Here is a 13,860-nt window from a genome sequence, read left to right as displayed (position 1 = left end):
AGAACGTCAGCTAGTAAGAGAGGGCGTCTCGATCCTTCCGAGACCACCTGTGTGCCCGTGCCCGGTCCAGCCTGCTCGGGGGCCCGGCTGTGCTGGAGGAGGAGCGTTTGGTCGACGTGGAAGAGGCAGCTGGGATGGGAGCGAAGGGGAACCTCAAGCCGAGCAGGGGAGGCGGTGGCAGCGGGAGAGACGGACTGAGGGCCCGGTCCCTGCCCTCGTGGCTCCTCTTCCGTAGCCGGCACAACCGGCTTGTGTCCTACGGCTGTGTCCACATGTCCTGCTCCGCGAGGAGAACTGGCAGAGGGAGTGACATCGGAGACGGCTTCCCTGTAGGAACTGGGCAGGAACGCCACTCACTGCCCCAGTCTCCCTTCCGTCCTGGTCTAGCGCCCAGCCTGGCAGGTGTCCCTGGGGCCCTGATGCACCTTCCGGGGCCCGCCCTGTGCGCGGAGGCAAGCCGTAGTTCAGTGGCCACGTCGGGAGTCTCTCTGGCCCCAGGCTCTCTCTCTGCCTCGCGAGCGAACAGGGGGACAGGGGTACGGTCTTAGTCATTGTCTGTCGTATTTGTTCCGTTCCGTTGCATCCTTTGGACGGGAACCGGTTCCTTCCCCTTCCAGAAGTCTGGAGTCTGTGTCAACCTCCTCAGGACCAGAAGATGGCTCACCGGCTCTCAGCAGCCATGTTCTGAACTTCCAGGATTTTCTACATGTTGAAAATTGCTGCCTCTGAGGGGGGTTCCTGCAGGGAGACTCTCCCTCCGTGTTTTATTAGATTCTCGGCACCTACCAGCAAAGATGAGGCCAGACTGACACTGGGAATGCAGTGTTTCTGTATCCCGACGTGGAAAGGCAAAACAGGACACCAGCTAGAGAGACCCGTGCGGCTGGTGACTTGTCTGGGGCAGCGCCTCACCGCGCGGGGCACTGGGGAACCTGTCTGGTCTCGATTGTCCTCACCTCGACTCAACCCTCCAGCGTTTGATCCTTGAGGTGTCCCGCCTCTCGGTCCGCCAACCTCTCTGTACCCCGGTCCCGCCCCCACCCCCGCCGTCCCACCTTTCTGTCCCCCAGTCCCGCCTCCCCGCCCCCTCCTAGGAAACCGCTCTTGTCTTGGCTTCTGTCGTGGGAGAGGGTGGTGTTCTGCGCCTGCTCCCGTCTTTCCCCCGCAGCTGGCTCTTTCCCCACCGTCGCTCTGCTGTCCACACACATCAGTGGTTTTCACCTTATTTTGTTCCCTGATGGCATTGGTGCGGGAGCCTGGCTGTTTTCCATACCTGGCGATTTCTGCTTATTTGCCTGCTGTCTCCCCAGCCTCAGTGGCTTGAGGACAAACTGACCTTAGAATGTTTGTAGTGGGAAAGGGTCTTCACGACCATTTGCTTTGTTGTCTCACTTTAGGCTTGGGTAAACTGAGGCTCAGGGAGTTGATGTGGCTTGTATCATTTGACGCTATCATCCTTTGATGAAATCAGACCAGAAACCAAGGTTCTTGACCCCCTGTACCTTGTAGAGCCTCTGTGTTGATTCTCCTGTACCCTTACTGTTAACCTTGGCCCTCACACATCCCTCCACCCCCAGAGCAGAGGTCAAATATCCGTTCCCCAAGACCTACCAAGTTTTTATATGATTAAAAATTTTTATTCAATTTTTTACAAAGTTTACCAGCAGTAAAAATCACTTTTTTGGAGGATCTAGTTCTGTGAGTTTTAACGCCTGCACCGATTCACGGAACCACCACCACGGAGAGCGTAAGGGACGATCCATCGCTTTTCAGATTCCCTGGTGCTGCCTCTTTGTGGTCAGACCCTCCCCACCCACAACGCCCAACAGCGCCGACCTGCTCTTTGTTGCTGTCGTTTCCGCTTTTCTGGAATACCCTGTAAAGTGGGATTATGTCGACTATACTCTTTGAGACTGGCTTCTTTCCCTTAGCATAGTGCATTTGAGAGGCATCCATGATGTGTGCGTCAACAGTTTGTCCCCTTTTTATTACTAAGCAGCGTTCTGCTGTGTGGACGTACCACAGTCGTGTCTTCCCCCATTTGCGCGTTGCATTGCCACCGCAAATGCACGAGCGTCCTGGCCGGCGTGATATTGCCGCTTTGAAACATGTAGTCATTCTGGCAGGTAGGTAGTAGTATCTCGCTGTGATTTTAGTGTGCGTTTCCCTAACGATCGGTGAGGTTGGATATGCTTTCATGGCTTGTCCGCCTTTCTTCTGCCTGTTGGGTGTATCTGTCCGTCTTCTGTCTGTCGTGCTGTTTGCTACACCCACTGTCATTATCATCACCCTATTCCAGGTCACAATTGTGCCAGGTTTTTTATACCTCAGCATATTCTAGAGGTCAAGGCGCTGAGCTAGGAGCTCTGTATCCGTAATCTCATTTTATCCTTATAAAATCCTCGTGAGATGAGTAGGGTTTTCTGTTTTTAGGGAGGAGAAATATAGACCCCATGCTCAAGAGATACTTGTTGGATGCCTACCCAGTGCTTTGAGCCAGGCATTATACCCACCTACTAGTTCTGTGACTTCGGGCAAGTCATTTAATCTTTGAGTCTGTTTTCACATCTGTTAAATGGGGATCTAGCTCATGATATTTTCTCCCATGGTTATTGAGTGAGGGCTTCTTTTTTTTTTTTTTTCACTTTTTTTAACATTTTTTTTTTTTTTGAGAGATGGAGCGTGAGTGGGGGAGGGGCAGAGGGAGGGAGGCACACAATCTGAAGCAGGCTCCAGGCTGTGAGCTGTCAGCACAGAGCCCGATGCGGGGCTCAAACTCACGAACCGAGAGATCATGACCTGAGCCAAAGTTGGACGCTTAATGGACGGAGCCCCCAGGTGCCCCTCGGGTGAGGGTTTTGACGAAGAGTGTGGGGAACGTACTCAGCAGAAGGTCTGGCCCAGGATGGGGCACCTTGGGGGCTCAGTCAGGTGAGCAGCCGAATCTTGGTTTCGGCTCAGGTCGTGATCTCCAGGTTTCGTGAGCTGGAGCCCGTTATCAGGCTCTGCACTGACAGCACAGGGCTTCCTTGGGATTCTCTCTCTTTCTCTCACTCTCCCTCTCCTTCTCCCCCTCTCTCTGCCCCTCCCCCACTTGCACCGCCTCGTCGTTCTCTCTCAAAATAAATAAACTTAAAAAAAAACAATCAGAGAAAAAGAAAAAGAAAAGAAGGCCTGGCCCCTGGCACTTCCTGAGAAAACATTAGCAGCGGCTGCTTCTGTTGTCTTAACACTTGTTCCCATCATGCGGCTGTTTGCGCCCGTACTGGCCGCCTCCCTCTGGAAAACCGCCCCGCGGTGGGTCTCCTGCTCCACTCCAGATCAGGTATTAGAACCGACACACGATGCAGCCTTTTCCTTTCATGGAACGTGTTTCTGGGTTTGCCCCCTGTGGCTTACTCATAGATGGCATCAGGTGGCCAAGAAAGATTTTGCCGGACGGACTGCAGTGATGTGGTTACCACTGCTCCCTTACGTCCGCTCTGGGTACAGAAAGGGCCAGCGACCATGGAGCTTGCTGGGAGCTAGGCTGGAGGCCCTGTAGCTGAAGTCACTTTTCACGTGTTTTCTTTTTGTTTCCATTTTGCTATCTTTACTCCTATAATTTATCCAGTAGCATAAGTAACCAACCCATTAATTTTTTTAAATATTTATTTTGGGGGGAGAGTGCAAACAGGGGAGGGGCAGAGAGAGGGGGGCAGAGGATCTGAAGAGGGCTCTGTGCTGACAGCCCGTGGGGCTCGAACTCGAGAACCGTGAGATCATGACCTGAGCCGAAGTCTGACGCTCAACCGACAGCACCACCCAGGTGCCTCCCAAGCAATTGATTTTTTAACTTCTTAATGTAGTTACCAACGTACAGATTCGGTCAACACCACCTCGCACGTTAAGTGACCTGATCTCAGGTGTGGCAGAAACGCTGTGAGCGGCAGTGCACGTAGTGTCGCCCGAGCCGTTTTTAATCTGTCACTTGCCAGTCACTCTACGAGGTTTTTCTTCACGGCCGGGTACTTTGGGGTGATGGCGAGGACACCGGAAAGACTTGGAAGACACGTTGCTATTTGAAGCGAGTGCCAGAGATTTCCTGCCGTCGGGGATAGAAAAGCCAAGCGAGCCCAGTGCTTGGTTCGATCCATTTCAGCCCCAGCACTTACGTTGAGGATGTCGAGCCCATCAAGGGTGGTCTGGTGGGCAGGGGTGTTCTGTTCAGGGTGGGCCAGGAAGAGAAACGATGACGTTGGCAGAAAAAGTGGCCCAGCAGTGGCCTCATGCCGGTTGTCGGGTCACCCACGGTGGGGACGCGGGGCTGCATGTGTGGGCGCGAGGGCGGGGGTGCCGCCGGTCCCCTGCTCTTTGCGGCCTGATCCTGGGGCGCTTTTCACCTTGTCCCGCCCACGTCTGTGCCTCGTCTCATGTGCCTGTGGGTCTGTGTAGCTGTGTAGCCCTCACAGCAGCCCTTGGATGTCCAGGAGCCCCATTCTGCAGACGAGAACGCCGTGTGGACAGGCTGTGTGGGCCGCCCGGCGTAACCCCCGAGGAGGTGGTGCTGAGCCCCTCGGTTCTCTTTGTGCTCGGCCTCAGTCTCCCCGTCGTGCAGGCCTGGCAAACGCCTTCTCCCAGTGCGGCGTCTGTCCAGGACACGCGGTCAGCACCCGCCTGCCCCAGGCCTGGGATCAGGTACTTGTATTTGGTCAGGAGGGCCCATTATAGAAGGAACACGGACTTTGACGTCTGAGACCAGGTTCATGTGGCATCTCCCCCACTTTGTTTTGTTGTGTGTGTGTCCATGGGGTTCCTGAGACTCCAGAGCCTGAGCTTCCTCAGCCATACGGTGGGCGCGGTGCCTGCCAGGGCAGTGGTGGGGGGTGGTTAGGGAAACGCAGTAGAGCACGTGGCCAGGGCGGGGCGCCGTGTAGATGCCAAGTCACAGGTCGCTGCTACGATGGTGACAGTGGTAGGGCCTCTGGTGGTCTCGGGGACGGAGGAAGCTGCCGTAGTGTTTGGGTCTATGGATTCTGGAGTCAATGGCCTGGGTTCGGGCCCTCGGTGTCCCACTCGCCAGCTCCGTGACTATGCTCAACTTGGCTGCTTTCTGCGCCTGAAGCTTCCTCCATCTGTAAAATGGGTGTATGAATAGTTCTACCTCATAGGAGTAAACAAAGAAAACAGGTCGGAACTGTCAAGAGACTGAGTTGAAATGACCTGATTTTGGTCATCTACTGCCATTGTTTTCAGTGACATGATGTGAGCCTCCTTGAGATTAACAGGAACCTTTCTGCTCTCCTTCCTGACCACATTGAAAGAATGTCTCTCTCTCTCTCTCTTTTTTTTTTTTTTGGATTTAATGCCAGTGGAAAAGTTTAAGAGCTTGTTTTTATTAGAAATACAAATAATTATCGTAAAATTTACTGTTGTCACCTAAGAAATTGAATTAGCTAAAGTAAAAGGGGTGTCTTTTCATATAAAGAGAACCTAAATTTTTTTTTTTGTAGAGTCACCACACATAGCGTTAATTATGGGGAGTAACAATCTCATTTCTTAGGTGAAAATACTAGAAACATAATCAGCTCTCTGTTAAAAATCCAACATGAAGCCATTTCATTGAAATGATTGGAGTCTCCTGCTGTAATCTTTTTATTTTTTTAAATGTTTTATTAATTATTGAGAGAGAGAGAGAGAGACAGAGACAGAGCATTAGCAAGGGAGGATCCGAGAGAGAGGGAGACACAGAATCCGAAGCGGGGTCCAGGCTCTGAGCCTCAGCACAGAGCCCGACATGGGGCTCGAACCCATGAATCTCGAGATCATGACCTGAGCTGAAGTGGGACACTTAACCGACTGAGCCACCCAGGTGCCCCTCTCCTGCTGTAATCTTGAATTTGGCTGGGTTGCGTGTGAGTTAATTTTTTTCCTCTTTGAGATGATGGCAGCACGGTGGGACCCTAGATGTGAGTCCACCTGGAGGAAAACCGTCTGTGAATGTCCTGTCTGGAAATCCAGTTTGACTTGCGCCCAAGGGCAGTGTCTGCTTCTGGCTGCATCTGCATCGTCCTTTGGAAGCCCGCACCGCTGTCCTGTGACTAATATGTTCCAGCCACCTGGGTCACTACTTCGGAGTACTGTTTATTTGCTGTAGTGATGCTGTAAACACGAAAAGCTTTCCCTTTTGTCGGTTGAGAGCTTTGCCGGTGATTAGCGAAACATGCACGCCTGTGATTTGGGAGAGGCTGGAAAGGTGGCTGAAGAGCTCATTGTCCACGGGCGCGGTGGCGGGCAGTGTGGCACGGCCCAGGAGAGCTGACCACGTGTACGTGCTCTCGAGTCAGGTCCGTGCCCTGGAGAAACTCGGTGCGCACCAGGGAACGAGCACTGGGGTGTAAATAGCATTATATTAGCAGAAGCCGACAAGTCCCCGGGTGACCCTCCATTGGAATAGAGCGGTAAGTTCGCACAGTGGGAACTATACACACACACACACACACACACACACACACACACACACACACAGTGGTGAAACTCAGCCATGGCCATGGGAGTCGACAACCTCAGAATTGGAATCTGAAGAGGCAAGTCTTAACACATGAACTCGGTCTCACCTGTATTAGGCTTAAAAGCAGGCGAAATGCAAGAACATAGTGAGAACACACATGTGGTGAAACCGTAAAGAGGAGCAAAGAATCGGGGCTCGTGGTTGTCTGTGCGGGGATGGGGAGGGGAGGGAGTCCGGGGAGGGGCACACAGTGCTTCCATAAAACCCCCAAACCCGCACTGACGACGTTAGATACGTGGGGTTTGTTTCTAGTGTTCTTTAGTCTGACATAGGTTATTGTAGTGGTCAGCCCAGAACTTAGCAGCTAAGACACTGATCAGCGTTGATGACCTCCCAAGGCTTCTGTGTGGGCATGGTGTTGGGAGCAGCGTGGCCGGGTGGTTCTGACTTGGGGTCTCCGATCTGGTTGCCGGCAAGGGATCGGCTGAAGCAGCCGCTCTCGGAAAGCTCGACGGGGCTGGAGGTGATGCCGCTGGGCTGTTGGGGGAGGCTGGGTCCTCTTGGAGCACCGAGGGCCCTCGGGACACGGCAGTGGGCGTCCCTCCTGGGACGGAGTAGGGTGAGCTGGCCTTGACCCAGCCTTTCACCCCAGACTCCAGTGCCCCAAACTGGATGAAGGGATGTGCCCGTCAGTAGGAAGTAGGAAGAGGGCTAGGAAAGTCCCTTCCTTCTCTGTGTGGGAGGGGACCACACTCGAGCATGAGTACTGGAGACAGAACCCCTGGGGCCTTCTTGGAGGCTGGCTACTGTGGTTCTATGCTTGTCAGTATAGTTCACGGTGAAAAGCTTTTAGAGACCAACCGAATCAGTAAGCTTACCTCTCTAGTAATGGTGGGGACATCCATTGAAATGGCAGTGACTGTTGGTGCTGAACGTGTTCTCCATCGGTGTGGGGATGGAGAGGTGTCTGTGCCGTGAGCAATGGCGGCAGTGCCCAGCAGGGAGGAGGGGACTCGGTCGCACGGATGCCCAGATGTGTGGTAGAGACAGGGGATTGCATGTGTCTAGATGTCCGTCTTCCTGTCCCTCGATTGAGTGGCAAGCTGGGAGTCCTGATGTTGCAGAGAATTCCCTGGACTCAGGGCCATCAGCAGTGTCCTGGGTTCACTGTGACATTAAAGTCTCTGCCAGCCTCCCACGTTCTCCCAAGACCCCCTTTATTTTATTTTTTTAATTTTTTTAACTTTATTTATTTTTGAGACAGAGAGAGATAGATCATGAATGGGGGAGGGTCAGAGACAGGGAGACACAGAATCTGAAACAGGCTCCAGGCTCTGAGCTGTCAGCACAGAGCCCGACGCGAGGCTCGAACTCACGGACCGTGAGATCATGACCTGAGCCGAAGTCGGCCGCCTAACCGACTGAGCCACCCAGGCGCCCCCCAAGATCCCCTTTAATGGGACAGCAGATCCCGCCCCTCACTCCCCTCCCCTGCGAGCCAGGGTGTTGCTGGAGATGAACTGGATGAGTAAGGGTAGGAGTTTTAGCTTAAACATTCACGCAGTGATTACATTCTCGTAGTGCCTGTTTGTTTTAATATGAACAAGGTTTAAGTTACTGATTTGTTTGCTTACCTTTGAGTAAAGTTGGTATTCCCCAAGGAGAATCAGGTTTTTTCCTCTGGTTTTGGGTAGCTCTTGGCCGAACTTCCCGGAGAGTTTTCTGGGGTCCGGGCGCTCCACTGCATGAGGCATCGAGACCCCATCCCATCTCCTTCGTGGGGTACAGCGTCCTCGCGAGCAGGCGCTCCAGGCCCCGCGTGAGGAAGCCACTTGAAGCGGTTCTCGCGAGTGGAGACAGGGCTGCAAGGCAGGTGCGGGGCCCTGACTCGCTTTCCTCGGGCTCCAGCACGGGGCGCCTGGGACACCGTGTCCAGCCTCGTGCTTGCTAAACACGTGGGTAGAAAACCCTCCACACCAAGTGATAATTGCCTTTTCGTTGTGGCCAAGAGGAGAGTCACCAGGGGCGCCGTGTGATGCTTGCTTTGCTTCCCTTGGCCAACAGCGTGCTCTTTTGAGAAAAAAGGAAGGAAAAGAAGAAAATGCATGTAACGTCCAAGTTACACTAAGGGTTATCGTGTTTAAAAGGGAAGTGTAATTAGTGGTGATGGAACTGGTATAGGAACTGGTGTCATAATTAGAGCATTAATGGCACTATTAAGAGTGACTGTTAATAGATACTCTCAGGAAACAAACCGCAGTGCACCCCCCCCCCCCAAAATGGTGCGTGGACGTGTTTGGCTGTTTGGCCTTGAGGTTGGTTTTTGGGAGGCCATGGGGGAGCCGGCGGGGGTGGGGGACACACCTGGAGCTCGGGGGCAGAGGTCTGAGGAGGGTTTCATCTCTGGTTGCACGTGCCCCTTGAACATCGTCTGTGACATCAGCTGCCTCTGGAGAGTGGAGCCGGTAAACTGTGCCTTCGTCACAGGCCGCGGCAGGACGGCCCAGAACAGAGCGTGACTTACAGGCCGTGGCGCCGCATGTTCTGTCGCCGAGCGCGTGGAGGGTGGGGTCGATCGCGGCCCCCCGGGAGGCTCAGCGGTGGGGCCAGTTTGGGCTGCGCTTGAGGGCCTCGTGAGGTCTCCCAGGTCCCGGACTCTGGCCCTGGAGGCCCCGTGTTCTGCTCGGTGGCAGTTTGGGCTCCGTCACGCGTCACCGCCCCGAAACCGATGTGACTTAAAGAAACTTCATCAGGAATCTCTCGGTCCCAGAAGCTCCCAGAGCGGGTGAGGCGGACGGTTGTCCCCCAGGTTCAGTACGTGGCGGGAGCGCTGTTTTCTCTTTCCGCCTTTCTCCTTGCTTAAAAACAGAGCAAAATTTGAGCCTAGAGGCTTGTCCTCCACGAAGAACATTTTCTCGAGTGAAACAGCATTCATTTGGTAAAAATCGTTGGTGGTGACGGCTGGTTCTCGCTTGTTCTTGGCAGGGCGAGGGCGGCATGCACGGTCCCTGCACGGGTCTCTGGGCACATTCGGCCATCTGCTTGTGATGAGGGGCAGGGCTGCGGCACCTGCTTGACAGGTGAGTGAAGATTTCTGTGCAGGTTTTTTATTACAACAATTTCAAACCTACGGTGGGAAGAACGTGCTGTGAGTTCCCATGTCTCCACTGCCTGCATTTAACAATGTTAGTGTCTTGCCACAGTGTGTGTGCGTGTGTGTGTGCGTGTGCATGTGCGTGTGTGTGTGTGTGTGTGCGTGCTCATACATTTTTCTGAAGCATGTGAAGTGAAAGTAAGTTGCAGGCATCATGACATTTTGTCCCACATTCTTAGGGATGTAGCTCCAAAAAATAAGGGTATTCTCCCCGAGAGGCATTTGAGAACATTCGTAAACTATGTGACGTAGAATCATTTAATTGAACACGGTTATAATTTCCTGTTAAAAGGTGTAATTTTGAATTTATGATCCCTTTATAGCCGATGTAAAGTCGGTGACTTATTTATTTATAGAGTTTATTTATTTTGAGAGAGTGAGAGTGGGAGAGGGGCAGAAAGAGGGAGAGAGAGAGAGAGAGAGAGAGAGAGAGAGAGAGAGAGAGAGAGAATGAGAATCCTAAGCAGGTTCCGTGATGTCAGCACAAAGCCTGCTGCGGGGCTCCAACCCACAAAGCCGTGAGATCGTGACCTGAGCCGAAATCAAGAGTCAGACGCTCGGCCAGTGGAGCCACCCAGGTGCCCTGAATGTGCTCAAAGGTCTTAGTGGCTCTTTGGGCCTGAGTTCACAGACAGCGTGGAAAGAATGTGCGGTAATGTCAAGTAGAGGTTACGGTATTCAAATAACGTGTGAAGCATCCCGAGTGGCTCCCGGTGCCGTAGTTGGGCGACCTGCATCGGAACTTCACGTGAGATCTTAAACACGTGTTCGGCTGTGACCGTAGCTGTGGGTGATGGTGCACGATGACCAGTCGCACGCGGTCCGTCGCTACAGCTCGCTGGTTCTGCGAGGCGGCTGCGGACTCTTCCACGATCTGATCTCAGCGGCCTTTTGTGTATGGCGCCTTCTTCAAGCATTTCCTCGTGGGTGTCTGTGAGCCAGAGGTGTCCGTTGAGAGCGCCATTTTGGAAGAAGTCCATTCAAGTGAGCCGTGCAGGGCAGTGGCGGCTCCTTGTGTTCCTGTTTCTTATTTGGAACAGAAAGCTGGTGACGGCAGTAAGGTTTCTTTGAAAGACACCAGCATTCTCAAGAAGCCGTGACTGGAATTGTGGGTATCTGGGAAGGATCTAGTGTGGGTTTTTGCTTTTTTGGCCCTGGCTAAGGCTTTGAAAGGATGAGGCCTGTGGCCAAAAGGCTTCGACAGATTGAGAAGAGAAAGGGGTCTGGGACCCTGTGTGGGGGCTTCAGTTAGCTCCGCCCCAGGGAAATGGGTTTTTAACCTGCGGCTGCAGTAGCAGATGCCGTCAGGAAGTGCACATGTTGTCACGTACACAGCTCAGTAGAGAGTCACAAACTGAGCCCTCCCGTGAACCAGCGCCCAGATCGGAAGCCTGGACATTTCCACCGCAGCCTCATGCCTCCTTCTGGACCCCGGACGCCGCCTCGCCCACGGGCGGCTACTCTCCTGACTTCAAAGAGCGTAAATTCGTTTTGCCTGTTTTTGTCTGTATGCGCGTCACACGTAACGCGGACTGACCCGCTTGGTGTCTGGCTTTTCCCATTCAGCGGCGCTTCAGAGAGAGTTCCAGATCGTTCTTGTCCTTGCTGTAGAGCATCCCGTTGCCTCAGAAGGTGACCGTGCGTCCATTCCCCCAGGTGCGGGTACTTCTGGGGGGTTCCCCTGCTCAGAGTGTCCCCCCGACAGAATGGAGGACTAGACGAGGTTCAGTACTTGTGGCTACCGTGGGGACAGTCCTGGTTGTCCCTCCTGTGCCCCTGCTGCTGTTGCGTGAAGGAGGAATCCAGGTAGCAGACACGGTGGGGAGAAGCCTGGGTGGCCTTTCAGCCCTTCTCGAGGGACTCACCACGTCCCTTTCCCCTCTGTTCCCTGCCCGCACAGTTTCTCCACCCTCTTCTCTGCCACTATTCCCCTTTCCGCAGCCCCTCCGAGGAGACTGTGCAGAATATATCCAACAGTAGGCAATCCGTGAATATTCCTCAGCTGTCGATAGTAGGTGTTACATGAAGGGCAGAGAGTGGGAAGTCACGGGCTCGCTCTTGAGCCCCGGGGTCTGGCTAAGGACTTACAGGCATGGGTGTGGCCACATCCCGGAAGCCAGGTGTGCTGTGGAATTTGGCGTGTAAGGTCAGAGGCTCTTACGGGCTCGTAGCAGGATGGGGATTAGCGGCGGGGGGGGGGGTGGGGGGTGGGGGGGGGAGTGGGGGGGTGGGTTGTGCAGTGAGGGGGGATGGGCACCGTGGACAACGGGTGCATGTGCCCTGCCCGATGCTTGACCCGGCCAAACATGTGTGGCTGAATTCAGCAAGCCCACCAATTTGTCACCTTTAGTGAATAGCACGTTCATTATAAGAGAGTGGTTCCTTTTATTTGTTCAGAGTAACCAGTGCTTTCTGGAGTTGCTTCCTTTATCAGAAAAGAATGTTGGAGCCCACGATGTATTATTCCCCGGCATTAGAGAGCTCCTTTTCTAAATGTTAGGGGAAACCTTCATAGTTGTTACTCAATCAGATTTTGTGTTTAACTCCTGTATGCCTAAGGACCAATCTGTTTTTGTTTTTTTAAATTGGGTTTTTTGTGTGTGTGCGCATACTTACAATACACATGTAAATGGTTTTCTTCCTTCCTTTCTCTCTTTCGTTCATTCATTCGTTCGTTTTTTGAACATTTCCCAGAATAAAACAGCATTTTATAACCATGGATAAGCCCATGTTTCTGGGATGCCATCATTTTCAGCAACCTCCAGAAATAAATCCCTTCAAGTTAAATTGAAATTTTTCCTGAAGCCTTAACCTTTCACATTTTGTAACTAATTGGACAATTTAAATGTAATGTAACAATTTAAATTGGACAGTTTGAAAGCAGCCGTATCAAATCCATATCTGCAGTCCTACAAATTCAAGTTGACATTTCCTTTCAGGGAAATTTTAGCACTCCCGACAACCTCCCCACCCACATGAGAAAACCAGACAGGTCCTGGTGCGTGTTAATTAGGTAAGCAAAACTTCGTTAAATGGACATTTAAAGGTTCCTTCTTGTGAACCATTCCTTTCCAAGAAGTTGAAATTGCTGTGTTGTGTTGACTAAAAGGTCATGACTCAGGGAAGGTCCAAGACTTCATTCATGGAGACATGATCATAATTAGATGGGTAGAGATGTTGGCGGTTTAGCACCTGCTGGAGTAAATGGCGGGGGTGTGGGGCGAACCTCTGTCATCTCAATTCTAGACCTCAGCTCTTCTTTACAGGTGGGCTCAGTCTTCTCGGTATTTGAGTTACTGGTTCAGCAGAAGCGACGAAAAACAATAACTTTGTAGTCAGAATGTCACCCAACTGTATATTGTTTACTTTATTGTAAATACTGGTAAACGGTGCTCAGTAAATAGCTTTATATTCCTTTTAAAAAACATGAAGTGGGGGACGCCTGGGTGGCTCAGTCAGTTAAGCGTCCGACTTCGGCTCAGGTCACAATCTCACGGTCCGTGAGTTCGAGCCCCGCGTCGGGCTCTGGGCTGATGGCTCAGAGCCTGGAGCCTGCTTCGGATTCTGGGTCTCCCTCTCTCTCTGCCCCTGTCCTGCTCATGCTCTGTCTCTCTCTGTCTCAAAGATAAATAAAACGTTTAAAAAATTTTTTTAAAAAAAACATGAAGTGGTACCTTTGGGGGCCGGGCTTATGACCAAATTTGGCTTTTGTAAATAAAGTTCTATTCAGACACGGTCCTGCTCATTTGCGTATGTTTTGTCTGTGGCTGCTTTTGTGCTGCAGCAGCAGAATTGAACAGTTGTGAAAGAGCCCCGTGGAGCGGCTGCAGCGGTGATTGTCTGGCCCAGAACACGGAACGCATTTGCCATCTGGCCCTTTACAAAATGTTTGTCAACTCCTGCTTTACTTCATAAAAGCAAAGCATGGTAGCAGTAACCTCTGTAGTCTTGAAATAGCCCGGGACCAGTAACTTTGATGTTAATGCCTTTATTTATTCATTTATTTAAACAACAAGTATTTACAGAGAAGCTATTACATGTGAGGCACAAAGCGGTGACTGTCAGACATGGTTCTTGCCCTTGTGGAACTTACGAGCCCCCTGTGGACTTGGAGGTCCTGTCCAGGATTGTGCTTTTCATACATCAGAGCGAAAACATGATATGGAAGTGCAGTTCCCAAATCCCCAATTTTAAACACATATGTTGGTTATAGTTC

General features: G+C 52.2%; 1 protein-coding gene across 6 annotated transcripts in view; it reads left to right on the top strand.

Annotated features, from left to right (window-relative positions):
* SGMS1 (sphingomyelin synthase 1) overlaps window positions 1-13,860 on the top strand; it is a 289,080-nt gene that overhangs the window by 24,629 nt on the left and 250,591 nt on the right. For 4 of the 6 annotated variants that reach the window (XM_047824526.1, XM_047824531.1, XM_047824530.1 and 1 more), the window contains exon 2: window positions 9,476-9,570. The exons of the other annotated variants lie outside the window; for them this stretch is intronic. The gene's annotated coding sequence lies outside the window, so the exon portion shown is untranslated. The remainder of the gene's footprint in view (window positions 1-9,475; window positions 9,571-13,860) is intronic. 6 annotated transcript variants of the gene reach the window in all.

The sequence above is a fragment of the Prionailurus viverrinus genome, chromosome D2, assembly GCF_022837055.1.
Source record: "Prionailurus viverrinus isolate Anna chromosome D2, UM_Priviv_1.0, whole genome shotgun sequence".
NCBI lineage: Eukaryota > Metazoa > Chordata > Mammalia > Carnivora > Felidae > Prionailurus > Prionailurus viverrinus.
The sequence above is the reverse complement of the archived record's forward strand: the minus strand, read 5'-3'. Positions and strand labels throughout refer to the sequence as shown.